Raw genomic sequence first — 13723 nt, 5'->3', positions numbered from 1 at the left:
GGTCCCACATGGCGCGCAGACCTCTCCTGCCGCCCGCTGCTCCCCTCAGCAGTGTACTTCGGTCCTTCTGCCTGCTCTGCTCCCCGCTCTGGCTCTGGTGGATTCTCTCACCCTCCCGCGCTTCTGACTGTACCCAGTGCATGTATAAACAAAACAAACAAACCAACCAGCAAACAAATAAAGCATGCCTCTATAAAAAAAAAAAAAAAAATTTGAAACAAGAGGCTGCTACGCTTTCTCCTCTCCCCTGGTGAAGAAATGCAATAAATCTTTTTAATCTTTCAATTATTTTCCCTTCCTCATTTTTGTAATGATACTAGCTCCTGGATCCTACTAATATAAAGTAAAAGGTAAAAGAGTGACTTATTATAACTAAGTTCATTGTTAGGTAACATATAATAATATCTTTCCATGAATAAATTATCAGGTATATAATGAGTCACTACCCATATATGTCAGGAAGCTACTGCAAATAAAAAGACGAAAAAGCAAGAGTTGAAATTGGAAGGAAATGTTTTTCACCATTTTTGTCATTATAAAAATTAAAGAAAATTATCTAAATTAATATGAACAGATGGAGGATACCTTAAACTGTGGTACTTTTATGTCATTAATTAAAATTCAGTAATAAGGAGAATGACTGACATGTTTATATGTCCTGATGTACAAAGCACTGCAAATTCCATTGTTAAATGGGGAGAAAAAGGAGTCAACAAAATAATATACAAAGTACAAGCACATGGGGCCTCCCTGGTAGCCTAGCGGTTAATTCTCAGCACTACCACCCACTACAGCCTGAATTCAATCCCCTGCCAGGTTGCTGACCCACATGGCGCAACAGCAGACCTCCCTTGTCTTGCCTGCTGCTCCCCTCAGCAGTGTGTTTTAGTAGATCCACCTGTTCTGTCCCCCACTCTATGTCTGGCGAATCCTCTCATACCCCGCACTTGCTTATACACCAGTTCTTTTATGCAAAAATAAATTCTGAAAAGTTTTTAAAATCCAACAAAGTACAAGCACATTAATATAAAACAAAAAGTAAATGCCACGAGCATTCATATGTATGTGCATAAAATGGAATGTGATGGAATGCATGCTCACTTGTTGAAAGTGTTATCCCTGGAGAGAGGAGAGGGTTTGAAGGGATGAGTTAAGGCTTTTTATATCATGTCCTACGTATTTTTGCAGTTTATGGTTAAATAAATAATTAAAACTTTAGACCTTACTCGAAGATTTCACATTTTATAGATATGATATTACATGGAATAAAACCATATTATAGGAATGTATTCTCTGTAGAAAAAATTCTGTGTTCATATTCATAACACACATTATTTGCAAATTTTGTGTGTAAAGAACAGTTATGATAACAAGTAAATTAATTTGGTGCATCACTTGAATATCAAAGCTGTCTTTAACTTGCTAATGAAAACTTCAAAAATGATCAGGTTCTTGTTCCTTCATTCTACTTGTGTGAAAAATTAGGCCCAGATAAGGAAAGCTACCGACCAAGTCACACAGCAAATATCCTTAGAGCCTAGGGGATATATATGGATTGGAAACTACACTTGGATTGATTATTCGGGGGACTGTTTTGATTCTAAAATCAAAGACATTTGGGCCTCCCCAGTGGCACAGCGGTTGAGTGCTGGGTTGCGAAGCTGCCTGCAGCCTCTGCAGCGCCGGTTCGATCCCCTGCTGCTCCCCGGCTACCAGAGGAGGGTCCCACATGGCGCGCAGACCTCTCCTGCCGCCCGCTGCTCCCCTCAGCAGTGTACTTCGGTCCTTCTGCCTGCTCTGCTCCCCGCTCTGGCTCTGGTGAATTCTCTCACCCTCCTGCGCTTCTCACTGTACCCAGTGCTTGTATAAATAAATAAAAATAATAAATCTTAAAAAAAAAAAGATTTAAAAAAAAAATAAAATAAAATCAAAGACATTAATAGAATCTGTTGTACAATATATAAGAGATTTAGTTATCTTAGTGGCCCCAGTGTTTGTTTAATCCACAATATGAAGTAGGTAGACATGACGGTTAACAATTAGAAAACAGAGTTATGATTATCTTTCTGAGTTCGGCTACAGAATACTGTTTTTCTCCCTTTCCTTTGATCTCAGCCTTGCAATCTGAAAGTCAGTGGAATGATAAATGGCCATGAAATGCAGACAAAGATTCTCTTTGTTTGTCCCACAGAATAGGAAGATGCTCAAATTGATCGGTTGTCAAGGTAAAATGATCTGAAATAAATACTGGCCTCTTTGATGTGGTTTAGGATGCTAGCATCACGGAGAGCGATCATTGTTCCGATTTTCACATAATTGAATGATTATGCCTGTTTGTGAATGAGCTCCCTTAATTACCAACTTGTAATTTGGCATCCTGACATGAGTATGGGAACCATGATCCTTTACCCTGCACAAAGGAGAGAAGATTGAACTGAGAGGAATGAATGGGAAGAGAGGCCTCCAAATTAGAAATAATTGGAGCAGAGAGTAGGTGATGAGAAAAAGGCACCGAAATTACTCCACCTTCCCTCAAAGAAATGACACTGATTCATCTGAGTGAGGGCAGGATCTCTGACAGGTGTGTATTTGTTTTGAGAAAACACCAAGCAAAGACTATAGCCTAGGGGATGTTTCCATTTATAAGAAGGAGAAAACCCTTTCAGGCTTAACCACTCTGATCTTGGAGGAGCATTAAAAGGAAAATACAGTACCACCTGAGCTTATAGGTGAAGGGCATCTTGAAAGGTCAGGAAATGTGAAAGTAGTATTAAAAATTAATATATTGGAAACATATAGAAGTTAAAGTTAGCAAACACTGCTTCAAGGACCTACTATTTTCACTTGCTTTACTATGCTACATTGGGCAAATTAGTTAACTTTCTGAAGTCCATTTTCTTCCTCATTTGCAAAAAGATGATGATGGGATCACAGCTATTCTTTTGTGAAGACTGGGAGTTTATGAAAGCAGTGCTTTTCAGCAAAAAAGTAGTAAGTGGCTGCTACGTCCTATTCTTCCATCCTGTCTTTAGTATTAAATGAGAGTTTCTTTTCTTTTTTTTTTAAGATTTATTTACACATACAAGAACTGGGATATAGGCCAGAGGCAAGGGGGTGGGGGGGTGGAGAGGAGTCAGCAGAGACAAAGTGGGGCACAGGACAGGTGGATCGATTGAAATACACTGCTGAAGGGAGCAGCAGGAGAGCCAGGGGGGTCTACTGTGCCATGTGTATAGCTCCCAGGCTGGGGATAGAACTCATGCTGCAGTGGCTGCAGACAGCTTCATAAGCTGTGTCTTAACCCCTTGTGCCACCAGGGAGGCCCAGAAATGAGAGAGTTTCTAGTGTCAACATTCCACCAAGATATTAAGGCCAATGGGTAATTCCCACTTTATTCATAAATAATTTTCCAGAGGAATTTCTCCTTCAAAACATAGTAAGGAGGCACAGTGGTTGAGTGCTGGGCTGCGAAGCGGCCCGCAGCCTCTATCGTGCTGGTTCGATCCCTGGCTGCCAGGGAGGGTCCCACATGGTACACAGACCTCCCCTGCCGTGCCCGCTGTTCCCCTCAGCAGTGTACTTCATCAGTGTAGGGTAAAGAAAATATCAGGCTTTTCTGCCCTTCCACCATCAGGATAGATGATGGATCCTTGTCCTGAATGCATGCCTGATGGCGGGCACCTGGAATAGGGTGTGGGCATGGGTGGATGGGATTCAGCTGAGTTAAGACTGTGCTTTTAAGGGCGGCGTCACGGGGATGCCAGCAGCAGCAGCAGCAGCAGCAGTAGAAGCCGTAGAAGCCGAAGCAGAAGCCGAAAGAGAAGCCGAGAAGCAGCAGAACGAACTCCAGAGAGCTCAGATAGAGTGAAGACTTGCTGGGGGCTGGGAGGCCTGCCAGCCTCCCAGCCCCCCACCCAGCACCCCTGCCTGCCATATACCTGGTGAACCCCAATAAAAAACCTGCAAAACTACTGAGGACTCTGACTCCTCCTTTACCCGGTCTGCATGGGATCAGAAAACCTGCACTGTGCCAGTCCTGCCCCTACAATCAGTCTGCCTGTTCTGCTCCCTGCTCTGACTCTGGTGAATCCTCTCACCCTCCCGTGCTTCTGACTGTACCCAATGCTTGTATAAATAAATAAATCTTTAAAAAAAAAAAAAACACTACTATAAAAACATAGTAAGTCTTGGGCCTCCCTGGTGGTGCAAGAGGTCAAGCACAGCACTGTGAAGCTATCCACAGCCTCTGCAGCACAAGTTTGATCTGTGGTCGGCCAAGGAGCTACCCACATGGCACAGAACACCTCTCCTGTTTCACCCGCTGCTCCCCTCAGCAGTGTATTTCAGTCAGTCTGCCTGTTTGGTTCCCTACTCTGTCTCTGGTGAATCCGCTCACCACCTCCCCCCCCGACACACACCTCTAGCCTGTACCCCAGTTCTTTTATGCATACATAAATAAATCTTTAAAAAAATTTAAAAAGCATTAAAACGTAGTAAGTCTTATTTGTGACTCATTTTTTTGCATTTTAGATATATAAAATCTCAAAGGTCATGGTCATATTAGACAGTTTTCAGTTTAATATAAACATTTTCAAAGCTTTTTATCTACTCTCATCCTCTTTTCACTATTAATTGAACATTTTCAAATATTATCTTGAGGATAATTAATGCACAGACTCAAATTACATTTCTCAACCATTACCAAAATGTTCTTCCATATTATTTATGAGATATTAAAAATCCATTTACCCTTTGATTAATAAATTCAAAATAATTCTCTAAGTAGTCACTATGTGCTAAGGATGGGCATAAAACTGGGTGCATTTCCCACCTGCATCAAGCTTACAATCTAGAGAAAACTGTAAGTAAATGAATTCTTAAAGTAAAGGAACATTGTCATGAGATCCATGAACTAAAGTTAGAAGTTACCAAAAGGACATCTGATAAGGAGAACTTCTCCAGCTGTAGTCAGGGAGGGATACCCTGAGTCAAGGATATATAATATATAATGCACAATGATGGTGAAGCTACCAGAGAAAGAAGACTAAGCTTGTGCAAAGACTTTATAACTTAGGGAATATGGCTGTAAGGCTAATGAAGTCGATCAGGCTTTTACACCACTAGTCTCTGTGGCTATCACCTGGGGCCTTGATCTTGTTAACACAGAAGGTGTGTGGGTATGGGGCATGTGTGCCTGACTATGGCCACCTGGACAAGGGTGTGTACTCATTGATGGAGGACAAGAAGAGAAAAAAACTGAAAAGGAGGTGCCACAAGACCAGAAACCTGGCTCACACAAGGAGGGGGGAGTAGAAGAGATTAACACAGCCATTGATACAGGTATGGAAACCAAGATCCTTAGGCTGCAATGTCCAGATTACAAAGCATTAGATGCAAGCAGGTATCAGACTGCTGGAGGGAGTGTCTAGAGCACAGGCCAAAAGGTAAAGATACAGAGATTGAGCCCAACAGACCCTAAAGGTAAAGATAAGGAGATTGAAACCATTGTGGAATCTCTGGTCCTGTTCAGATTCTACACAGTTATCCAAAATCAGCAACTAACTGAAAGGCTCCAAGGAGTGAGCCCCTCCCAAACCGAAGACTATATGGGTGCAGTCTCTGCACAGGCTCAGGGCAGCAATCCCACTGCCCACCTGTGACTATGCAGGTGCCTCTTTCCACCAACTCTCTCCCTCTGCAGGGCAGCAGCCTTCTGCCTGCCATGACCCACACCAGGCTGGGGCTTCTCTTCACTGACCTCCCTCAGAGGAGGCAGCTCTCCTCAATGCTGACCTGCTGACCTCCTGGGGCCATACAGGCCTCGCTCAGCAAACCTGTCCCTTTCAGGCAGCTCTTCCTGACCACTTATGTCAATGCAAGTTTCCTTTATTCCTGCATCCCTTCCCTAATAAACCTGCTCTTTAAATGTAACTAATGTCTCTGTCTTGTGGAGAAACTCGCCTGGGAAACTCACCGCGTGCTGCTGAAATGGGAGCTTTGGTGACAACTTTTGCAGAGTGAACTGAAGATCCTGCACTCCAAACTCACAGACTCCAAAAATGACATCATTTATCTTGGAGTGTGCACACCTGAGCCTAGCAGTCAGGGCTATAATGGTGTTACTCAGAGACAGCACAGCTATGAGAGGAAAGGACCACCAAACAATGTCAGAGAAAGTCCAGAGAAAAGAGCATAGAGAGGCTAGCAGGAGACTCAAGTTACTGTCTCCCTGCTGGCCTATTTCCCCTGCTTACCACTAAAACCTGTGAAAATGATTCCAAGGGCTCCAAAATTCTCTTTCAAACCACCAAAACCAAAGGTGAAGCCACCCAGCCTGTGATGGTTGCAAACAATGACACTGTTGAATGAAAGACAGACCTGTTTGGTTAGAAAGCAAACTGCTAAGGGGATAGTGGTAGGAGACAGATTTGGAGACATAAAGCATATTAAAATCTTTGTGATCCATTTTACTTCTCAACCTCAGATAATGCTTTGGGGTGGGGGGAGCTTTATCACTTCCTGCTTCTTTCCACCCACTTAGTTATTTCAACATACACTTGCTCAAATAGTGTTAGGACATTCTCACCTCTACTGGATGAAATTGACCATATAATGGAGTCATTTAAAAAAAAAAAAAAAACAACAAATGAGTAATTCTATCATTTTGCTCCCTCAGACAAAATTCCCCATTATTTTAAGTTAAAACTGTAAATTCTACATGCAAGAACATAGGCCACCTCACAATCCTGTCTCTATTATCTAGTAAAATAACTAAATAAATGCACATTAGATGAATGAATAAATTATTTCAACCACTTCTTACCTCATCTTGTTTTCCAGGGACACATTTCCAGTGGTTCTCAAACCATGTGATGCTTCAGAATATGCCAGACGTGTGTTAATATTCACATATGCAAGCACTTTATCTTCTCATTACATGTATAAAGTCAAGTTTAGGCCCTGGAATATGATTGTTTAACAAGGAGATTCTTTGTTTGCAAACTAAAATTTGAGAAGCTGTGCCCTACATGGGTGACTAAACTCATTTACATTCTGAATGAGAATTTGACCTTTGGTTAACATTGTCTTCACCCCAGAGAATTTGATAAAAGTAGATTGTCAAGTGTGATTTTAAGCAGCATTACTTATGGAAAAACAACACTTGATTATTAAATTGCATCAGGATTAAGATTTTTGTGTATCAATAATAAAAATTTGATGTGAAGTCACAGGTTTGAAATTCCATAAAGTGGGAACGCTTGCTCCTGGCTTATTGTATGCAGAGGCCCTGGAATATATCCTCTGGAGTGGTTAAAAGACACTGGTTTATTTGGGGGATGATGTTTCTAAACTAGGCACACACCTGCAAATTAGAAGTTTTCTCCCATTACCTGAGCTTTCATCTGGTGGAGATTAAGGGGGTTGGCAAAATACAGTTGCTAGTTAACTGTATGAAAAGATATATGTTCTTCTGTGAGCACACACTGAGTGGTTGGAATGCTATGCTCATGGCCTAACTCCTGATAATGCTATGCTCATGGCCTAACTCCTGAGTAGCTGAAGCCAGATGGGGCTTGTGATACTCTTGTAAATCTTGATATTAATTTGAATCTAAGAAGAATCCTGTTGGTTATTCTCTCCAACATTAATATGTATGTTTTCTCAAACTATATAATTTCATGCCTTTGTATCTGTCTCCACAGTGTCTCTTTCCTCTTTGAAATAGTTCCCCACTCTGTGCCACCAAAAAAGCTACAACTCATCCTGTAAGGCTCATCTTAAATGCCTCTTTAACTCCTTAGTTCTTCCTCAAGCAATAATCATCCATTGTCTTCTCTCTGTCCACACAGCACCATATTCACGTTCTTATTTTTACTTACTGAGTTGCAGTCATTTTTGAAGAGTCTGTCTCTCCTCTTGGGGGCACAATGTGTCTGTACATTGTGCATAGCCAGTGTCTTGCACAGTTCCTGAAAGAAAAAAACAATATTGGCTTTTTGTTAAACTCCACTAAATCTCAGGGTTAGAACTAGATATCTTGGGATCAACTATAAATTATACCACTTCTTTAAGATTTAGGAAATAGCTACTTCCTTAAGGAACCCTTCTTAAAACTCTTTCTGTGTCTTCTCATCCCTGAAATGCAGTCTCTGTCCTCTAATATTTATATGACTTCAAGTTTTGTGTTGTTATCATGACAATATTTAAAGAAATTATAGATGGAGCTTGAAAGGATAGTGCAAAATGAAATAAGTCAGAAGGAGAAAGATAAATATTGGATGGTGTTGATGAGGACAAGAATAGAAAAAAAAAAAAAAAAGGAAAAAGGAGGGGCCCCAAGACCAGAAACCTGGCTCACACAAGGAGGTGGGGGTAGAAGAGAGTAGCATAACCATCCACATAGTTGTGGAGACTAGTATAGTATCCTGGGGCACAGACAACACTAGTATCCTGAGGCGTAGAAGCCTAGATTACAAAGCATAAATTCCAAGCAGGTATCAGACTGCTGTGTAGAACACAGGCCCAAGGTTAAAGATACAGAGACTGAGCCCAACAGACCCCAAAGGTAAAGATATGGCGATTGAGCCCATTGTAGAATCTCTGGTCCCTTTCAAATTCTACATAGTTATCCAAAATTAGCAGCCAACTCACAAGGAGTGGCCCCTCCCAAGCAGAAGAAAACTGTATCAGTATCAGTGCAGTGTCTGCACTGGCTGGGGCAGCACTCCCACTGCCCACCTGTGACTGTGTAGGTGCCTCTTTTCACCAACTCTCTCCCTCTGCAGGGCAGCAGCCTTCCTGCCTGCCAGTGACCCATCAATGCCGCCCCTTGCAACTATGCAGGCCTCTCTTGGCAAACCTGTCCCTCATGGGCATCTCTTCGCCTGCTTGTGCCTGTGCAAGTGTCTTTAACTGTTTCATCCCTTTCCTAATAAACCTGCCCTTTAACTATAACTAATGTCGCTGCCTGTGGAGAAACTGGCCTGGAAAACTCGCCGCTTGTTCCTGAAACAGGAGCTCTGGTGACACCTTTCCCTGAGTGAGCCCAAGGACCCCGCACTCCAAACCCACAGACTCCAAAATGACAACAGCGTCACTGATATATGGAATACAAAGTAACTAAATTAACAGTCAGATTAAGGCAAACTGAAAAGCGAACCCTGGATCTCTAACTACAGAACTGAGACAGCAAAGGGCAGAGGGGAGGGAAGGGGAGAGACTAAAGAGAGAAGGCAGCACAGTGATCGAAGGTGATGGACTATGGGTGAGTTGGTGGCGGGGGTACCCTGAGAGGGTAACTCCAATATTACCCTAGTTGAAAATAAATAAAACAAATAATGATGTCCTTTCAGAATATTAAACTCTTGAGAGAAAGAGCTATAGCTTAATCTTTACATGTTTTAAGATACCAAAGCTAAGAAATGAACTCAAAGGAACATATATTGAAAAGTTTGTTTAAGTCAGTAAATGGTGATTTTATAATTTAATGTTTTAGATTATTGCTGGACAGGAATACGCTGATGTAAGTTGTTGAGAGGGGTCTGACTTGGCTGATTTTCAAGGAACACATTTTTCTTTGTTCTACAGCCATTATTTCCATTTAAGCAGCAGTGTGCAGTTCACAGACCACTGCTGTATGCCATGTCATCTGATCCAGATACTAGTATTTAATAAATGCAGAGAAAAGATGGGATACAGGGAAGTGTGCTGATTTAGTGCCATGCAAAACTGAGTTGACCCGACTTCAGCAGTAGGACAAGCCATGTAAATTTGCTCACATAGTTAGAGATGTAAAATGAAGACACTGAAGGCTGAAGTTATTGACAAAATTGTAAATCTTGGAAAATAAGCAAAGAAGAACATATTTCAACCTAATTACAACTACAATTACTTGGATGAAAAAGAGAAGTGGTAAAATTGATGACTATTAAGCACAAAAATTTTTGAGTCTCTCATACTGGACAACAGTGTTATTCTGAGTAACATTAGGGATTTTAACAAATGAAATATATTCCTACTTCTGTGATGCAAATTTAAGGAGGGAGGTGCAAAATAGGTAAGATAGCAACATCTTTTTGTGAGATAACAATCTTCAGAAGAATCAGAGAGACAGCACTAAGATGCAACATTGAGATAACACTTGACCTCTGTTTTGTTGTTTTTTTTTTTTTTTTTCCTTTTAACTTCACTTGAAAGTGGAGGCTTATTACTCACTATCCAGTGCTCACTTCACTGACAAAACTGAATTTGCTTAGAAAATTTGGGTATCAAGTCTGTGGTATAAAAACGACAGACTAGACTGCCTATATGATAGAAGTTACTTCTGTCTTCGATGTCCAGCTCATCACAACCAAATGAAAAATCTATTTAATTTCAAAGAGCCTAGTGTAAAAAATGCATGAGAAAGAAGACTGGATTCTATTGCGCAGAGTGAGTAGGCAGAGAGAAATGGTAATGCCTGCTTTCCATACCACTCTGCACCTGAAGACTCTATACTTTAAGATAGAAAGATGCTATACAGGTAGGTAGATAGGTAGATAAACACATAGATAGATACATAGATAGAGAGGTGCCAGAGATGTTTAATGTCCCTACTTTATGACCTCAAAATTGCTCATGTAGTATTAGCCCTTAGTGCACAATTGCAGGGACACACACACACCCCCCAGCCAACCTTAGCTTGCTTTTGTAGCAAACAGTATCGTTTTGCTCCCACCCCCATGTATTTCTACTTTAACATATGTGTCCTTGGTCACCTATTTATAAATCTGAATTAAACATTTTTAATAAATATGAGATAGGTAGAAGTGAGATGATTTTAACATATTTTTTGTTCATCATCTTGAAAGGAACTATGTTATTCCCACAGTCAATATATTTATAATGAATATAAGTACCTACATCTCCTTATCACCCTTTGCTGATTTTTCTGTAGATACTTAAGATTTAGTCATTATCAGTTTACTATTCATGGTTTAATTAAATAATCATACTCAGTTTACTATTCATGGTTTAATTAAATAGTTCCCTCTGAGGACCCCCAAACACATGGAAGGCAAATTCTCCTGGCATCCCTCTGGCTGAGAAGTACACAATAGCCTTCACAAACATTGAACTAATCAATTATCAGTTTACTGTTCTCATTTTAATTTATAAGCTAGTTGCTTCAGATCTGAGTGAATCTAAAGATTAAGATTTCATTAAATGCATTAAACAAATATGTAAGATGTTCTCTCTGCTCTTTAGTGTTTAAAAAAATAAAAAAAGTATGTTTCACAAAATGATAATGTTAATGAATGTATTATCTATTACTTGCATTAATTACAGCTATTCTCTTTTCTTTTTCAACTTCAAAATACTTTATATCAATGATAATTAATTAGAAAGGCCATTGCAATTTTTCTTGACAGAGACCTGGAAAGGAGATCTTAGTTTTACCTCTTCATTAAAATTCAAGTCAATGATTTACATGCCTCATGATAATTTTCGAAAAGGATGTCACTTTTACACCATCTTGTATGTGCACAAAGTATAATCAAGTCGCCATTTTAAAAATATTTGCAACAATTTTCAAAGAAAAAAAAAATGACATGCTTCTGAACTCAACCCTCCACCAAAAATAAACCCAACATATCAATATTATTTCATTTTGAAACATGTTAACTTCTCTGTGACCTTTCAGAATGTCACGTTAAAAAAATACATTGCATAGGGACATAAGAAAAGATGGTGTCAGTGTGAAGCCCCTCCCGCCTTGCTATAGGGAGGATAATCTGAAAGTCGTCCACAGGAGAACTGATCACAGAGGGTCGTTTGATTTGGGGTGAAACTAGAGAACCTCTTGCACATCGGGCCCAGTGTTGACTTTGCCTGAGGGACACTGAGAAAATTCAACTTGAAGCAATAAAATTTATGTAAGGAGCAATGCTTAGAGACTATGGCAGATGCAGCAACCTACCATACAAACCTTGGTGCTCTGGCTCTACCCGAGTGGAATTGAAGCACACCATAGAACACATAGAAGGAAAAAAAAAGGTAGACACTTCACAGCATGGACTTCAGTGATGTCTTTATGGATTCATCTCCAATAGCAAGAGAAACAAAAAGGAAATATAAACAAATGGGGCAACGTCAAATCAAACAGCTGCTGCACAGTGAAAGAAACTATCACCACCACCAACAGACCTTCTACTTAATGGGAGAAAATATTTGTACATCCTGACTGGGGACTGATATCCAAGACTTAGAAAAACTCATACCACTCAACAAGAAGAAAAAATAGCCCAATAAAACAACTAAATTGGCAATTTTCCAAAGAAAACATACAGATGGGGAACAGGTATAGGAGCAAGGATTCACCAGAGACAGAGTGGGGAACATAACAGGTGGATCTACTGAAATATACTGCTGAGGGAATAGCAAGCAAGACAGGAGAGGTCTGCTGCACCATGTGGGTTGCTCCTCGGCAGATAGGGATCTAATCCAACAGGTGCTGCAGTGGTTGGCTATAGCTTGTTAGTGCTGTGTCTTTAAGCCCTTGTTGCAAGTTTTGTTCAGTCCAAATTTGGCTTAAAGGTTTAACAAAATGCCCACTTGACTTTTTGTTGTTCATGGATAATGTTTAACTTTGTTTGAAATTTGCTTTTATTGTGAATGCTTTTTCTCTTGGATAAATATCTGTGAATGCAATACTATATATACCAGACACAAGTAATGCATATCTCAAGTTTCTACAAATATTGACAAACGTTGGTATAAAAATGCTGGACCAAATCATGTTTCTACCGAGGATTTATGAGACAATTTGTAGGGTAAATGGTTTGCAGGCTTTTCTGCCCTCGCACCATTAGGATTGCCCTGCCTGATGGGGCACCTGCAGTTGTTACATTGTTGTAAGCTGTCTTATTTACTTCTATGGTCCTTGGGAGGGGTATTGAGAGAGTCAGCAAGAGAAGCAGCAGCAGGAGAGAGGCGGGGAGAAAGAAGCCAGAAAAGCCCAGAATGAAGACTTGCCTGGGGCTTGGAGGCCTGCTGACCTCCTGCTCTCCCTCACCACTACCCCGCCCCCCCGGCCTGCAGTGTACTTGTTTGCCACACTACAGGTAAAGCCTGAGAAAGCCACTGAGAGCTCCAGGACTCCTCTTTTACCCGTCTGCTCGGATCATGGATAACCTGCCCAGTGGCCATCCTGCCCCTACACAGTTCTTTACCCCATACTGTTGTCACTGCTGGATATTTGTGGCACTTCATTGCCGCGCAACCAACCCACACCAGGTGGGTCCATTACCGGTTCTAGCAGGCCTGGTGGTGTCTTCACGCTCTCCGCTTGCAGTCGTTGTCGTCGTGCTCCGCAGCGCCCTGCCACTCCACGCCACTCCACACCACTCCACTCCACACCACTCCTCCGTCCTTGGCACCACAGCACACTGCACTGCGGGACGCCATGCCACGCCACGCACGCATGCACGCACACACGCCACGCCACGCACGCCACGCACACCACACCACCGGCGCCACGCTGTTTGGCTGAGTGCGCATGTGCACTGGGAGGTAGGGAAAAGCCCGACGCTTTTCACCCCCTGCTTATCCCACATTCATCTACTAAAAATTCTTTCGGATGTACCTATAGTTACCAATAATATAAAGTTAAAAAATTTGTTAAGAGGAGAAATAAGCCAGAAAGAAAAAGAAAAATACCGGATGGTCTCACTCAGCAGGAATC

At 41.3% G+C, this 13723-nt stretch overlaps 1 long non-coding RNA gene across 2 annotated transcripts; it reads right to left on the bottom strand.

Moving 5' to 3' along the window:
• Positions 1–6742: 6742 nt before the first annotated feature.
• On the bottom strand, positions 6743–13435 carry LOC119249237 (uncharacterized). Of its 2 annotated transcripts, XR_008552478.1 has the most exons (4): positions 13289–13435; positions 11969–12083; positions 7881–7970; positions 6743–6960 (listed from the first exon to the last, which is right to left on the bottom strand). It is a non-coding gene; the product is annotated as an uncharacterized LOC119249237 (long non-coding RNA). The 2 variants fall into 2 exon arrangements; XR_005126108.2 differs by lacking the exon at positions 11969–12083.
• Between the last annotated feature and the right edge of the window lie 288 nt (positions 13436–13723).

The sequence above is a fragment of the Talpa occidentalis genome, unplaced genomic scaffold (genome assembly GCF_014898055.3).
Source record: "Talpa occidentalis isolate TD23 unplaced genomic scaffold, MPIMG_talOcc4v2.1 talOcc4.17, whole genome shotgun sequence".
In the NCBI taxonomy this organism is placed as follows: Eukaryota; Metazoa; Chordata; class Mammalia; order Eulipotyphla; family Talpidae; genus Talpa; species Talpa occidentalis.
Note: the sequence above shows the minus strand (reverse complement) of the source record. Positions and strands in the feature narration are given on the sequence as shown.